This window comes from Salarias fasciatus, unplaced genomic scaffold (genome assembly GCF_902148845.1).
Source record: "Salarias fasciatus unplaced genomic scaffold, fSalaFa1.1, whole genome shotgun sequence".
Classification (NCBI taxonomy): Eukaryota; Metazoa; Chordata; class Actinopteri; order Blenniiformes; family Blenniidae; genus Salarias; species Salarias fasciatus.
The window spans coordinates 83,701-100,639 of record NW_021941379.1 but is presented as its reverse complement, the minus strand read 5'-3'; the positions used below and the strand labels follow the sequence as shown (position 1 = coordinate 100,639).

Below are 16,939 nucleotides of genomic sequence, written 5' to 3'. Positions count from 1 at the left end.
AACCAAGTTACATTGCTTCAGTTTTCCAAATCTGACATCCATGACAATACTGTATCAATACATAATGTGGACCATAAGCAACTCATTTTGTCAGGTTGTGATGAAGTAAAAGTCATTAAAACAATGTTGCTTTTCTCCTATATTCCAGTGTCTTAACTTATTTAAGTTGTTATTTCGAGAATCTCAGTCGTTTTCACATCAAACAAATAAAAACACCTTCACAATATGGGTTCATACTGTCCTGAAGTCACTAAATCACACAGAAAACACACAAACACTTAATTTCGAGGACTATAAAACAGAATGCATCGAGTCCTTTAATACACTCACGTCTTATTTTAAATATCAGCTGAACCATTCGCCATCTGAGGCCCAGTATTGTTATCCTGTTTTATTTCCTCTGCCCTCAGACGGTGGCAAACACTAATCTGGCCGTGTACGCCAGGTCGGCGAGGTAAAGCAGGAAGTTGAAGGCTGTGAGCACGGCTGCGGCGATCACCCTCGGGGAATTGCGGCCTCTGCTCCCGCAGCTCTTGTCGAACTGGAACACGGGCCAGATGATGGTGGCCGTCAGATACATGACGACGGCCAGCAGCCCGTACGCCGACAGGAATTTGGAGAAGGGGATGGGGAGGCAGCCGGTGAGCTCTCCCACGCACAGCACCACCACGCCCATGGACAGGATGAAGCAGATGCAGTAGACGGCCATGCACCACTTGAGGGCCGCGTGGTGGTCGTAGGCGACCGGGTCGCTGATCAGGATGAAGATGACACAGGCTACGAAGGCCTGGAGCCGTGGCCATGTAGCCCGCCACCTCCCCGGGCCTGGCTTTGGACAGACTCACCTCCCCCATGTAGGCCACCGCCGCCAGGCAGGAGAAGACCGTGGAGGCGATGCGGTGGTCCCGGACCTCATTCCGGAGGTACTGGTCCTTGAGGAAGAAGAGCGGGAAGATGATGGAGGCTGAGAGGCAGAGGAGCGCGGCGTAGCAGGCGACCGTGATGGGGAAGTTGGACCAGGACACCGGAGCTCGGGTCTGGAGGCCAAACTGCTCCACCAGCAGGACCAGCAGCGTGCAGGCGAAGCTGAACGCCCAGCAGAAGATGCACCAGTCGGCCATGCCCCTGTGGGACAGCTCGGCTCCGTGCGCCGCCACGCTGAACGCCATGCAGGTGAACACCAGGGCGGTGAGCCGCACCCACAGCAGCTGGGACGTGGGATATGCAATCAGTGGCTTTGTGGGACGTCACCGTCACTTCAGAGGGGAAAAAAAATCACTTCTGTGGTCCGGAAAACACTGAGATAAGTCTCCGATGAGATCCAGAAGTGGCTGTTTGCTCTGGCTCAGTATTTATCACATGATCTGCAGGAGGAAAAGAAAGGTGGAATGAATGAAAGGGCCATTTTGAATAATAAAATATTAAAAATAGTGCAATGAGTTTAAATGTCTTTAACTTTTTGTTTTGGAAACTTTTTCCTCTTTTATGTGAAGAAGTCTTGTGTATATTCCATTAAAAATCATTCAACTGCATCTTTTACTGTCATGCCAGTTCCACTGACACGATGGAGCAGGCCTGTTTTCTGCTCTCTCTCTCTCTCTCTCTCTCTCTCTCTCTCTCTCTCTCTCTCTCTCTCTCTCTCTCTCTCTCTCTCGGTGCATGCTGGGAGTGGGCGGCGGCTGGAGTGTGTGAGAGCGTGGTGTGTGTCGTGTGGCGTTTTTGCTTGTTTTTCTTTTGTTTGTTTAAGTTGTTAATGTTCACATTCACCGTAGTTTATTAATCACAGAGCACATTTATTAGTTTATATCGTTTATTTGGGTTCTTGGTGGGTTTTGCGGTCTGTTTGGGGGTCTGGCTGCAGCCATGACCAACCTCAGACAGCTCACCCGCAAACACGGGGTCCGGGTGGTGGCCCAGTTCCCCTGCAGCGTGGAGGACGTGGCCCTGGCTGTGGGGGAGAAAGTGGGCTACGATAATGTTAGGTCGGTCGCGCGGAAGAACAGCGCCGTGGTGATCTTCCTGGACCAGGTGGAGCAGGCTAACGCTGTGGTGGAGTCGGGCATTACCGTCGCGGACAGGTTCGTCCCGGTCCAGCCGCTGTCTCAGCCTGCTGTCCGGGTCGTCCTGTCCAACGTCCCTCCCTTCGTGCCAGATGAGCTTCTGATCCGCAAGCTGTCCAGATTTGGAAAGGTGGTGTCCTCGGTGAAGGACATCCTGTCTGGATGTAAGTCTCAGCTGCTGAAGAACGCCGTGTGCCACCGAAGACACGTATTTATGATACTCAATAACCGGAGCGAGGAGCTGAACCTCAGGTTCCGCGTGAGAGTAAATGATTATGATTACGTGGTTTTCGCGAGCTCAGCTGGCATGAAGTGTTTTGGCTGTGGACAGGAGGGACACACCATCAGGGCCTGCCCGTACGCGTCTGCTCCATCTGGTTCAGCAGGATCTGGCTCTGCGGAGTCCGGCTCTGCTGGGTCTGGCTCGGCGGAGGCGGGCCTGGCGGGACCGGGTTCCAAGGAGCCCGGCGCTGCCGCCGCAGCCGTTCCCCCCCCCGGCGGTGGCTCCGCGCTCCGGGCTCCCGGGGGACGCGGTGGCCCCGGCTCAGCCCGAGCGGCCGACGGCGGCTCCTCAGACCTTCCCGAGGAGGCGATCTGTCGTGGCCCCACAGGAGAGCACCGAGCACGGGGTGAGTAGTGTAAACACACCGGGTGAAGCTGCGGGTGGCGGCAGCGGGGAGGAGAGAGAGTCTGCCGGGTGGAGGGACACTAATGTAAACAACACTGCGGAGGTGGAGGGGAAAAAAGAGAAAAAACAGGAAAAAAAGTGGGTGAGGGAGGGGAGGAGAAGCAAGGTGAGGTGGAGGGACAGGTGGAGCAGGATCAGGGTGAGATAGTGGTGGAGGAACAGTTGGAGGAGGGACAGGCGGAGGAGGAGGAACAGGGGGCGAAAGTAGTGGAGGAACAGGTGGAGGAGGAGCAGGTGGAGAGGGAGAAGGGAGGAGAAGCAGGCAGGAATGCCTCTTGGGCTGAACAGGTGGAGGAGGCAGAGATGGAGGAGGACAGAGTGGACAGGGTGAAACCAGGTAAAAGAAAGAAAAAAGGCAATAATGCAGACGCAAAGAAAAGCTGTGTGGAGGGGCGAGTGTCAGACAGTGACAGTGAGTGTGTGTCAGACAGCAGCGATATTTCTTTTAGCAGCTCACAGAAATACTGGTCACCATACAGCGTAGACAAAATAAAAATGTTCTTACACCAGACCAAAAACCAGCACAGGGTGAAGGTGGGGGATCATATCCCTGATTTGAATGGTTTTATTTTCTCGGCCAGGCTCCATATGAGCAACAGACAGGAGTCTGGCCTCACTGAGCAAGAATGTTATCGATTAAAAAAACTGGTGCCAAAAGCCAAAAAACAATTAAATGATGAAGGTGGCAGCCAAGTGTTTTTTAATTAATTTATTTGTTCTTATCCTGGTTTTAGACATCTCATTTATCATGGATGTTTTTAAGCTGGGTGTTTTAAACATAAATGGAGCCAGAGATCTGAGAAAGAGACAGTCAGTTTATGAGACAGCCACACTTAAGAAGATCGACGTCCTGTTCCTTCAGGAAACGCACAGTGATTTTAGCATTGAAGCTGAATGGAGGAGGGAATGGGGGGGAGGCCATCTTAAGCCACCTTACTCCTCTCAGTGGAGGAGTGGGCCTCCTCTTCTCCAGGGCTTTTAACCCCGACTCACTGGAGGTCCAGCATTGTGTAGAGGGGAGGCTACTTTTCGTTAAAGCTCAGTTCCACCATTTTAAACTTGTATTTATTAACATTTATGCTCCAACAGCTGGTGCAGAGAGGAAGCAGTTTTTCCTCAAACTATCTGAGGTGGTAAGTGGGTGTGGGTCGGAGGACTATTTGTTTGTGGGTGGGGATTTTAACTGCACGGAGGACGCGACTTTAGAATGCAACCATGATGAGCCTCATCCAGCCTCTCAGCACGTCTTGAAGCAGCTGGTCCACTCTCAGGGCGTTGTGGACGTTTGGAGAAGGATGCATCCTGACTGTCAGCAGTACATCTGGTCCCACTGTAGAGAGAGCAGGGTCTGCTCAGCCAGGCTGGATCGTATTTATTGTCTTAAGCATCATTTTAATGTTTTTAGAAGGTGTGATATTTTACCTGTTGGTTTTACTGATCATTGTCTACTTTTAAGCAGTATTTTTATCAGGGATGTGAGGCCAGGGAGCGTTTACTGGCATTTTAACTCTGTTTTAACCTTTGATAGAAGTTTTAGGGAGGCTTTAATGTTTTTTTGGCAGGGTTTTAGACAGAGGAAGGGAGATTTTAGCAGTCTTAGGCAGTGGTGGGACCACGGTAAGACACAGATCAAACTCCTGTGTGAACAGCACACCCTCAATGTCACAAGTGATATCACCAGATCTATGAAGGATCTAGAGACCGAGATAGTGGAACTAGAGCATTTGAGTGAGTCCACAGGAAATCGAGGTGACTCAAAACCTCAAAAGGAAAAAAATGGCTTTAGCTGACCTGCTGAACGTTAAAGTGCAGGGCGCACTCGTTCGGTCACGGTACCAGACCATCACAGGGATGGATGCTCCCTCGAGCTTCTTCTTTAGCCTGGAGAAAAAGGCCGGACAGGGGAGAGTGATCCACGTACTGCTCTCAGACACAGGGGAGGAGATCACCGAACCATGCCAGATACGGAGGACGGCGGTGGGTTTCTACTCCTCCCTGTACGGGAGTGAGTTCAAGGAGGAGCAGGAGCTCCTGGAGGGGTTCCTGAGGGGACTGCCTCGTGTCTCCGAGGAGACCAACACAGAACTGGAGGCCTGCCTGGACATGCAGGAGCTGCGGGCAGCGCTGCAAGCGATGCCAACGGGCAGGTCTCCTGGGATCGACGGGCTCACCGCCGAGTTCTATAAGGCGTTCTGGGACATCCTGGGTAGGGATGTCCTGGACGTCCACAACAAGTGTCTGGCCTCTGGTTCCTTGCCAGTGTCCTGCAGGAGAGCAGTCCTCACGCTGCTCCCCAAGAAGGGGAACCTGCAGGACATCAAGAACTGGCGCCCCGTGTCCTTGCTCTGTGTGGATTACAAACTCCTGTCCAAGGTCTTGGCCTCCAGGCTGGGGAGGGCTATGGAGCAGGTCATCCACCGGGATCAGACCTTCTGTGTCCCCGGCAGGTCCATGGTGGACAACGTCCACCTGGTTCGGGACGTTTTGGAAGTCTCTAGTTCTTTGGACATCGATGCTGGTCTGATTTCAGTAGACCAGGAAAAGGCTTTTGACCGAGTTGAACACAGCTTCCTTTGGAGGGTCATGGAAAGTTTTGGGTTCAGCGCTGGTTTCATAGCTAAGATCCAGGTGCTGTACAGGGACATTGAGAGTGTGCTGAAGATCAACGGCAGTCTGTGTGCTCCTTTTAGGGTGTGCAGAGGTGTCAGGCAGGGCTGTGCTCTGTCTGGGATGCTCGATGCGCTCTCCCTGGAGCCCCTCCTCTCTAAGCTACATTCCAGTCTGCAGGGTCTGCTTTTACCGGGTTTTAGTGAAAGCGCAATTTTATCGGCCTATGCAGACGATCTTATCGTTTTTATAAGGAATCAAGGGGACGTAGATATTTTAGTTAATATTATTAAAGATTTTAATGTGGCATCCGCAGCAAGGGTCAACTGGGGGAAGAGCGAGGCCCTTGCTGTCGGCAGGTGGCATGGCGGTCTCCCAGTTCTTCCCCAAAATTTAACATGGAGGAGGGAGGGCCTCAAACATCTGGGCATTTACGTTGGAAAGGAACATTTTGTTCAGAAGAACTGGGAGACCGTCATGGAAAAGGTGGAGGCTAAGCTCTCCAAGTGGAGGTGGCTCCTCCCAAAAATGTCACTTCGGGGCAGAGTCTTGGTTTTAAACAACTTGGTTGCATCCCAGCTGTGGCATCGACTCACCAGTGCAGACCCTCCTCCAGGTCTCCTGGCTCAAATTCAAAAGAAAATGATAGATTTCTTCTGGGATGGTCTGCACTGGGTGCCACAGGGGGTGCTGTTTTTAGACAGAGAGGAGGGGGGCCAGGGCCTGGTCCACTTGGCCAGCCGGACTGCCACACTTTTAGACTCCAGTTCCTGCAGAGGTACCTCGCAGGACCGGCGGATCTGGTGTGGAGAGGCGTGGCCAGCTGCATCCTGAGGCGGGCCAATAAGTTGGGGTTGGATAATGTTCTGTTTTTGACTGATCCCAAATTTCTAAATCTCAAGGGGCTGCCTCCGTTTTACCAGAGTTTATTTAAATGCTGGGCCTTGTTTTCACGCAGAAGGTGTCTGAAAGCCGACTCTCTGCACTGGCTGTTGAAAGAACCCCTGATCCACGGATCCAGACTGGGCATCAGCGGAGCCTCGACCCCCGGCCTGACCGGAAGGCTGATCCAGTCTGGGACCCTCACCGTGGGTCAGCTTGTGGATGCTGTGGGGCCGGACCTGAACGATGCCCAGGCTCTGGGCTCTCTGCTGGGGATGCAGTCCATCCGGGTGTCCCAGGGGCTCCTGGAGAAGTGGAGGAGTGCTCTGACGCCCAGAGACAGGAGCCTGCTGAGGAGGTACAGCCAAGGAGAACTCTCCCCAGATGCTGACGACCCCTTCCCCGAGGTCCTGCTGAGCCTGGAGCTGGGGGATCTGTCTGGCCCCCTCCTGAAGACCACACAGCCTGAAAGACTATCCTTGCACAAAGCAGACAAGAAGATTTTTTACAGGAACTGTGTGAAGAGCATCCACAAGGGTGGACTGAGCAACAGGCCCCTCACTGTGTGGTCACAGAGACCGGGACAGGCTGGACCTGGACTCGGCCCACAGTGGAGGATTTTATACAAGCCCCCCTTGAGAAAACGGACTGGAGACCTCCAGTGGAGGATTTTACATGGTGCCATCGCCTCCAATGCTTTTATCTCTGTCCTCAACCCTGCTGTTTTAAACACATGCCCCTTCTGCCAAGAGAGAGAGACTGTCTACCACGTTTTTACCGAGTGTAAGAGGCTCACAGGCTTCTTCACTCTTTTAACGGCGGTTTTTAGTCTTTTTAGTGTTGCTTTTACTGAGAGAACTTTTATCATGGGAGCTGGCTACAGACAAAAAGAAAAAAACAAGTTCCAGCTCCTCAATTTTATCTCAGGAGAGGCCAAGATGGCGATTTATGTCAACAGGAGGAACAAGGTTGAGGGCAGAGAAGGACAGGATGTCAGAGAGGTGTGGCAGGTCAATGTCAAATCCAGACTCTGGCTCGAATACCGGTTTTTTAAAGAAAACAATGATTTAAACGTTTTTAAAGAGGTCTGGTGTTTAAAGGACATTCTGTGCTGTTTGGAAAACAAGGAACTTCATTTTGCACATTTTTTAATTTGAAAATATGAATGGTTTTTAAGAGTCTGACACACACTGTATCACTGTAAAATGTGTAAATAAAAGTGGGTTTTAAAAATAATCTCTCTCTCTCTCTCTCTCTCTCTCTCTCTCTCTCTCTCTCTCTCTCTCTCTCTCTCTCTCTCTCTCTCTCTCTCTCTCTCTCTCTCTCTCTCTCCTCTCTCTCTCTCTCTCTCTCTCTCTCTCTCTCTCTCTCTCTCTCTCTCTCTCTCTCTCTCTCTCTCTCTCTCTCCCCCTCTCCCTCTCCCTGCCCCCTTCCACCTTCTACCTGTAGGTGAGCAGGCTGTGTGGGCAGCTCCTCAGCTAATTGGAGTCTCCTGTCCAGAGTGGCCTCATCTGTTTCACGTGTTCAGCTGTCTATTTAAGCTCGCTGCAGTCCACACTCTGACGCTGGATCGCTGAACTCCCTGAGTCAGTTAGTACCAGAGTTTCTGTGTGTCAGCCTTCTGTTCATGCTGCAACTGACTCCGTTCCTTCTCTGCTGCAGCCTGGACCTCCTCTGTCTATCCCCTTGCCTGCCACCTGCTCACCTGGCTGCCCTGGAGCTCGGTACCCCCCGGACTCGTCTCCCGGACTGTTACCCCACCAGGCTGCTTGAGTCTCAGAACCGTCCACGGCTGCTGGGAAAGCAGCACCTCGTCTCCCCGGCCTCGGACTGGATCTGTTAATTAATAAACCTGATAAACCCTGACTTCCTGTTCTGGTTTGCCTTTCTGCATCTGAGCCTTCGTCTCACCCTCCGTGACGTTTACAAATATGCTTTTCTGACAAAGTTTGATCTTCCCTGACATTTTGGCTCAAATAAACGGAGAAAAGACAAAGCAATGCCTGGGGAGGACTGTTCATGCTGTGACCTGCACACATAGGGAATTCCAGTAAGTTTTTCACATCCTGACTCCATGTGGTGCCATTTTGCACAATGTCTTTTTAAAAGAACTGGAGGGCTTGAATTTCTCTTAAAGATTAGGTTAGGTTAGATTAGGTTAAGATTTGTTTTCAAAGTTAATCTTTGTGTATTCTGCGATGAATCAAATGAATCTTTAGAACATTTATTTTTCCCTGTCCTCTTTCAAAAACATTTTGGGATGATGTTAAAGATTGGTTTTCTCTCAAGATTGATGACATTCAGAATTTGGACCTCACTGATATTTTATATTACAAAACGAATCCAGACACAGCTTGATCCACTGTTATTAATTAATTCTTTTGTTGGGAAAATATAATTTACATTGTAATAAATTAAAGAACAAATAACCCTCTTATTTCAAAAGTCAGTTTGACCTTTATTTTTTGTCTCTCAAAAGGATGTCGGGTGCTGTTTCCAAAAAAAATATGCCGAGATATGTCATGTTTTCTTCTGATTTAATTTCAACATAGAAGACCCACCAGTGTACATTTAACTGATGTTGACTTTTGTTGATTTGCTTGTGCCATGTCTGATTGTTTGCACCCCTGCCCCCCCCCCCCCCCACTTTGTAATTCTTATCTCTTTGCTTGTGTTCTTTTCTTGATTGTTTTAGCGATTGCCTCCACAAGAGTTTGTACTTGTTTGTTTTTTTGATTAAAAAGATCAAATATAACTCTGCAAATACTTGTCCAGTCAGTGGTGGTATACACCTTAAAGCTGTTTGTGATGCACCAAAATAAAAGAAGCAGTTTGAAAAAGGTAAAAGGTGTTTCAGGTGTACCAATCTGCAGCAGTGAAAGCAGCACCGCAGAGAGGAATAAGGAGGCTGTGCCATAGTCTTCCTTTATGAAAGCTCCACTGAATTCTCTTCTATTTGTAACCCGTATAAATATGTAGTGAAACACTGTAAAGTACAAATTAAATAAAAAGCACAAATTCATTTGTTTCATAAACGTCAAGTTCATGGTGAAGTGTTTAATAAATATATTTGCAAGGCTAAAAATGTATGTTGTTAAATAATATTTCATTTATATTGTAGTATCTGTGAAATGTGTTTTGTCCGATTTTGAAACGGTCAGTGAAGGCACCACAGGGCAAAACAGGAAGAGTCCCGTTCAGCCTGCAGAAGGGACAGCTGCAGTGCGGTGGATGTGCTAGCTTACTTTTTGGACAATTGTGGGATGAAGTGGGCTTTTGCTAAGGCTGGACAAGGCCGCTTTTGAGACTGATGGACTAAGGTGGAAGAACCCCGTGTAGTTTCAGCACGAAGCTGCAGGACGGTGTTTGGCTGCTTTAGGACATGCTAGTTAGCACGGAGGCTTACTAACACAGCTAAGCTAATCTAAAGAGACCGTGAGCTGCCGTTTTCGCCGACTTGGTGGGACCAGGGAGTTTGTGGAGGATCGTTGCCGGCTAGACAACGAGACGGAGGACCGTGAGGACCATTGCCATTGTGACTGCTGTTTCCTGAACCCAGATGTGCCTGACGGAGGACCTGGAGAGTCATCATCATCGTGCTGTGCTGTTTCGTGAGCCTGGATTTGCCCCTTTCTCAGCCTAATCTTTTGGATACGCTTTCACAAGGTACTGTAATTAATTTTGTTTTAGCTCTCTGAGTGAAGCGACCTCTTCGTGGTTTTTGGTCTCAACGCCCACGAGCATCGTCACAGGCCTGCATCGTAGGTTATTTGTGCCGGCTTAGAACTAGTTTATAGGCCAGTATTTGCCCTTGCATTTGAACTGCCTGGAGTGGGGGGGATTCATCTGTTTGGGGAGCTGTTTACTGTGCTTATTGTGAACTAAACTACTAAGTGTTTTATTTATTTTATATTATTTTTCCGAGTTTTCTAATTAAATTTGTTATTCATTGTTCACTTTACCTTGTGTTTGACGTTACTTCTTGTTAATTGATTAGTGGGGTCAATATTAGTATTTAGTGCCAATTTTAAACCTATATTTTAGATCCAATTCATTTGAGAGAAAGTAAAGCTGAAATATTTGAAAGTACGTGAGTACGCTGAAAATGAACCCAAAGCCCGCTCAATTAATTCTGTGAGTAAACAAGGGCTACATAAAATGGAGGCACCGCTGGGATGAATTGGGTCCACTAGGTGGCGCTATACTAAATCTTAAAGTTGATTTAAAGTAACTAACTTTTCAGTTTTGATCAATTTGACTCCAAAACATGATGGCAGACCGCACCGAGCTTGCTGCAGAGCTGAAGAGGTGGTGTCGGGGCGAAGGCTTGGAGGAAGCTAAAGCTCTTATGGTTCTGGTACCCGAAGATGTGGAAGTAGCAGACATAGAGGAGACATTACACACTATAAAATGTCTGGGACGAGTTCGTGTCAGAGGTCGCCTGTTTCACACTTCTCTGAGCCGCCTTATGGTGCTTTGTGAATGCAAAGAAGATGTGCCTAAAGACAATGCACCCAAAGAAGTGCTCAATCTGAATAGTGGGGAGAGTTGGCAGATCATCACACTCAGTGAACCTACAACTACTGATGATTTTACTATGAAGTTGAGAACGCTTTTGAATGCTGAGGGCAAAACTTTGGAAGATTTACAAGGCTTGCTTCCCACAACTCGCCCTCCACAGAGTTCTCATCCTCCTGCTAACTCCACTGAGTCTATATTGCAAGCAGTTGGCGATTTATTGGAGAAAATGCATAAACCACAAACTGAAGGTGGTTATCGGCGTTTGAGACTGTTCTCAGGGAACTTGCCTGTCCCTCCCAATGAAGAAACATTTGAGCACTGGCTTGAACAGGCATGGCTTATGGTAGAGGAAAGTGACTGTTCTGATAAAGAGAAAAGGCGTCGGCTGATGGAAAGTTTGAAGGGGCCCGCCCTGGAGATGGCTCAGTCTGTCCGTGATTCAGATTCTGAGGCCAGTCCCGCTGAGTACTTGGAGGCATTGGAAAGTGCATTTGGCAGTGCTGAATCTGGAGATGATCTTTATTTCGCCTTCCGGCTAATGCAACAACAGCCAAGCGAAAAACTGTCTGATTTTCTAAGGCGACTGGAGAGAGCTCTCACTAAAGTCATTCAGAGAGGAGGTTTTCCAGCTTTGGGGAAGGACAAAGCTCGTCTAGAACAACTCTTGAGAGGGGCTGTCGCTTCTGACCTCATGTTAATCCAGCTGCGCCTGAGAGAGAGAAAATCTTCACCTCCAACATTCCTCCAACTCTTAAGTGAAATCCGCACAGAGGAGGAGTATGAGGCTTCAAGACGAAAACTCAATACGTCAGTCCACCAAGTACAGACAAAACAGTCAGGAGCGGATCAAGCAGAAATACAAAATCTGAAGGCTGAAGTTAAAGAGCTCAAGCTCAAACTAGCATCATGCATGCCTACGCCCGCTGGTACCAATGAGAAAAGTTTACCGCCAGTGTCCACAATGCAGTCTAGTAAACACAGTGACACACAAGAACTTGCCGCCCTAAAGAAACAAGTAAAGGGGCTTCATCAAAAAGTAGCTCAAAGAGATAATACTGCAGAACATTCCGCAAAACCAGCTACTGTAACAGCAGTGGGGGCCACACCAAAAACAAAGTCTCCCAATCGAGACAGACAGTCAGTGGATGAACAATTCTGTTATCGCTGTGGTGAGAAAGGACATTTTGTGGCAAAGTGTCGTAATCCAGAGAATCAGAGCAAAGTTATTAGAAAGCTCATTCAAACAGTTAAGATAATGAAAGAAAGTCCAAGTACCCCAACAAGCTCCGCCACTGACAACAACTGCAATGTCAAACAAGGTCTTCTGACTTCACCCACCCCAGTTGGAATTCCAGAAGGACTTATAGGGCCACCCAGTATTGTGCCACTAAAAGTGAATGGTCAGCCTTGTGATGCCCTATTCGACAGTGGATCACAAGTCACCATAATATTTGAGTCCTGGTACAGAGCCCATCTGCCTTCTGTTCCTGTACATCCAGTCACTGGTCTCGACCTTTGGGGTTTGAGTGAGTCCAATGTCAGTTACCCCTATCGTGGCTATGTTGTGGTCGATGTTGAGTATCCTGCTGAAGTTACTGGTACCTGTCACACTGTACCAGTTCTTGCCCTGATCTGTCCAAGTCCCAAAGAAGAACAGATACCTGTCATTGTCGGGACTAACACAAGCCATGTCCGCAACTTGGTACAAGAATGTAAAAAGGTGGGGCGGGACATAACCAAAACATTGGGCATCCAAGTTCACAGAGACCAGCAACCTATACTCAAAGACTCAACCACTTGGAGCTCTCAAGATGATGAAGTTGGCTGTGTAATATGGCAAGGTCCAAATCCATTGTCCATACCTCCAGGCAAAGACATGCAAATAACCTGTGAAGTTGATTTCAAACAGGCTGTTGGCACAGAGATTTTAATGGTTGATTCTTCTCCAGTTACTCCTCTGCCAGGTGATGTCCTACTGCAACCCATGGTAGTGCCTGCGAACGCCGTACAAGTAAACAGTTTCAGAATTCTGGTACAGAATCAATCCGCCAGAGAGACTGTCATTCCAGTGGGGACGGTCGTTGGTCACATGTATCGCACTGAAAGTGTCATTTCTATGCCACTCCAAAAACCAGCAACCTCAGAGTTTGACAGCAACCAGATTAACTTTGGCGACTCACCTGTGCCCAAAGAATGGAAAGAACGACTCAGGCAAAAACTGGCTAGACGCTCCCATGTCTTCTCAGTCAATGAGTGGGACGTTGGCCTTGCCAAAGATGTTGAACACACTATTCGTCTCCATGACTCAAGACCTTTTCGACAAAGATCGCGTCGTCTGGCACCGGCAGATATCGAAGATGTCAGGAAACATCTGCAGGAGTTGCTCTGTGCCGGCATCATTAAAGAGTCCCGAAGTCCCTATGCCTCACCGATTGTTATAGTTCGAAAGAAAAACGGAACAATACGGATGTGCATAGACTACAGGCTTCTGAACAGCAGAACTGTGCCCGATCAGTACACAACTCCCTGCATTGATGAAGCACTCGATTCTCTGTCTGGAAGCAAATGGTTCACTGTGCTCGACTTGCGTAGTGGATATTATCAGATTCCCATGGCAGAAGAAGACAAAGAGAAGACGGCATTCATCTGCCCGCTCGGCTTCTTCCAATTCGAAAGAATGCCGCAGGGAATAACAGGAGCGCCCGCGACTTTCCAGCGATTAATGGAGAAGACCGTCGGAGATATGAATCTCCTCCAAGTCCTGGTCTACTTGGACGACCTGATTGTCTTCGGAAAGTCGCTGGAGGAGCATGAAGAGAGACTCCTAAAAGTCCTGGATCGTCTTGGAGAAGCAGGACTAAAAATCTCTCTGGACAAATGTCAATTTTGTCAGCCGCAGGTTAAATACCTGGGACATATTGTATCTGCGCAGGGTGTCTCTCCCGATCCCCAGAAGATTGAGGCAGTTACCACTTGGCCTCAGCCCCATGACCTAAAGTCTCTGAGATCGTTTTTAGGCTTCTGCGGGTACTATCGGAGATTTATTGCCAACTACGCTGCAATCGTGAGACCCCTTACTGAACTAACAAAAGGCTATGCTCCAACACAAAAGAGTCGAAAGAAAAGCGCAGATCCTGACAAGACATATCTGAAAGATTCAGAGCCCTTTGGAGAGAGATGGGATGATGCATGCACTAAAGCCTTCCATCAGATCATCCACTGTTTAACCCATGCACCAGTACTAGCCTTCGCAGATCCTACCATACCCTACGAACTTCATGTGGACGCTAGTTTTAAAGGACTTGGGGCAGTTCTCTACCTGTCACATAATGAGGACTTAAAGCCAGTTGCCTTTGCTAGCAGGAAGCTAAGCCCATCTGAGAAAAGGTACCCAATACACCAGCTTGAGTTTCTGTCTTTAAAATGGGCTGTGGTAGATCGCTTCCATGACTATCTGTATGCTGCTCGTTTTACAGTACGTACTGACAACAACCCTTTGACATACGTGCTGTCAACTGCAAAGCTCAATGCAGTGGGGCACAGATGGTTAGCGTCGTTGTCCCTGTATGACTTCGATGTTCATTACAGACCTGGCAAACATAACATTGATGCAGACATCCTCTCCAGAAACTTTGAAGACACTGAATGGGAAACAGTCCCTGAAGTGGCCGTTAAGTCAATCTGCAAAAGAATTCAAGTGTCTGAAACACCAGATTGTCAAATGAGATGTGTTGATCAAACTGGAGCTTCACCGGAATGCATCCCAGACATCTATGCATTTCCACTAACAATGGAGTTACAGTCCTTAGAGCATGTCTCAAAAGCTGATCTCGCTCAGGCACAGAGAGAGGACCCCGTCATTGGTCCCGCCATCAAAGCTGTCCAACAGAACCATTGGTCAGATGCAAATCCTGAGCTATCTTTGATAAAAAGAGAGAAAGACAAACTGACCCTGCTGAGAGACAATCTGCTCTATCGCATCACCAAACGTCAATCAGGTGATGAAGTCACTCAGTTAGTCCTGCCAAAGCTATATCATGGTGTTGTGTTACGGTCTGTGCACAACGACTCAGGACACCTCAGCACAGAGAGAACCCTGGATTTACTCCATAAGAGGTTCTACTGGCCAAAAATGTCACAAGACACTGAGCAGCACATCAAAAGCTGTGGTGAATGCATAACGCGTAAGACTCCTGCCCAACGAGCAGCGCTGCTTCACCAGATCTCCAGCAGTGGTCCCATGGATCTCATTTGCATCGATTTTCTCTCAATGGAGACTGATTCCAGAGGCATGAGCAATGTTTTAGTGGTCACTGATCATTTTACCCGCTATGCTCAAGCGTTTCCCACCAAGAATCAGACATCTCAAACAGTGGCCAAGACACTAGTTGAAAAGTTCTTCGTCCATTACGGTCTTCCTGCTCGTATTCATTCCGACCAGGGACGAGATTTCGAAAGTCGACTGATCAAAGACTTGTTGAAAATAATGGGGATAAGGAAGTCGAGGACTACCCCTTATCATCCGCAAGGAGACCCACAACCAGAGAGATTCAATCGAACATTACTTTCAATGTTGGGTACTCTAAGCACAGAGAAGAAACGTCAGTGGAGTCAGCAAGTCCCATATTTAGTCCATGCTTATAACAGCACGAAATGTGACGCAACTGGTTATTCACCATATTTTCTGATGTTTGGTCGCGAAGCCAGGCTGCCCGTGGACCTATGCTTTGAGACAACACCAGACAAAGCTGTGGGTAGTCACTCCCGCTATGTGTCAAAGCTCAAAGAAGATCTCCACCAAGCATACAAATTGGCATCTGAGACAGCGGACAAAGTTCATCAAAAGAACAAAACTGCCTATGACAAGAGAGTTAGTTTCCAGTCTTTGGAAGTTGGAGACAGAGTCTTACTAAAGAACTGGGGGCTAAAAGGAAAACACAAACTTCAAACAAGATGGAATCCCATACCTTACCAAGTTGTTGGGAAAATGCCAAATCTTCCAGTTTATCAACTGAGAAAAGAGAGTGGAAGTGGTGGTCTCAAAACTATCCACAGGGATCACATTCTCCCTATTGGCCAGCATGTGCAATTGCCTGTCTCTGAAGAAGACAAAGACTGTCCTTTCAAACAGAAAGTAAAAACTAAGAAACCAAAGCAGTCAACAGTTGTTGCTGAACCTGAACTGTCACAAGATTCTGACTCATCATCTGAGTACGAGCCCCAAAGATGCTACTCTACTCGTGAAAGAGTGAGAGAGGAGTTAAGTCATGCTCTCAGATCTCAAGAAGCATTACAAGAGAGTGTTGACGATAATCAAGAAAATGACAGTGACAGTGATAATTCAGACAACAAAAGTGACAATGAGGAAACACCAATGGAAGATAGAGAATCATCTCAAGAAAGTGAAACTGAGACAAACCCAGTGGTTGTTGCACAAGAAGTATCAGGTCATGATCAAGAAGAAAATGAAGATTCTGCCCCAGAATCAGAGCCGGATCCGAGAGCTTCACGGTCTGCCACAACCCCAAAACCATGAACACCTCGTAAACCATTGGCTGAAACTCCTAAGCTGAGATCTAAGAGACAGGTTAAGCCTGTGGTTCGGTTAACTTACGATGAGCCGGTAAAGCTAAAGATCAGCCTCATTCATCGAGGTGTTGTAATTACCATTGGCAAAGACTAATACTATGTGTTAAGGGTCATACTTCTTCCCAAGTTAATTTAATTTCTTGGTAGTCTGTTGGGGACACCAGACATTTAGTGGGGGGAGGGTGTAACCCGTATAAATATGTAGTGAAACACTGTAAAGTACAAATTAAATAAAAAGCACAAATTCATTTGTTTCATAAACGTCAAGTTCATGGTAAAGTGTTTAATAAATATATTTGCAAGGCTAAAAATGTATGTTGTTAAATAATATTTCATTTATATTGTAGTATCTGTGAAATGTGTTTTGTCCGATTTTGAAACGGTCAGTGAAGGCACCACAGGGCAAAACAGGAAGAGTCCCGTTCAGCCTGCAGAAGGGACAGCTGCAGTGCGGTGGATGTGCTAGCTTACTTTTTGGACAATTGTGGGATGAAGTGGGCTTTTGCTAAGGCTGGACAAGGCCGCTTTTGAGACTGATGGACTAAGGTGGAAGAACCCCGTGTAGTTTCAGCACGAAGCTGCAGGACGGTGT

The 16,939-nt window shown here is 47.9% G+C and overlaps 1 long non-coding RNA gene and 1 pseudogene across 2 annotated transcripts; one reads left to right on the top strand and one right to left on the bottom strand.

The window, feature by feature from the left end:
- Positions 1-284: 284 nt before the first annotated feature.
- On the bottom strand, positions 285-1,546 carry LOC115385305 (myeloid-associated differentiation marker homolog; annotated as a pseudogene).
- Positions 1,547-2,448: 902 nt separating this feature from the next.
- On the top strand, positions 2,449-8,936 carry LOC115385321 (uncharacterized). Of its 2 annotated transcripts, none has more exons than XR_003931114.1 (3): positions 2,449-2,689; positions 7,687-7,823; positions 7,900-8,936. It is a non-coding gene; the product is annotated as an uncharacterized LOC115385321 (long non-coding RNA). The 2 variants fall into 2 exon arrangements; XR_003931115.1 differs by having other exon boundaries at positions 7,687-7,827.
- The last annotated feature ends 8,003 nt before the right edge of the window (positions 8,937-16,939 follow it).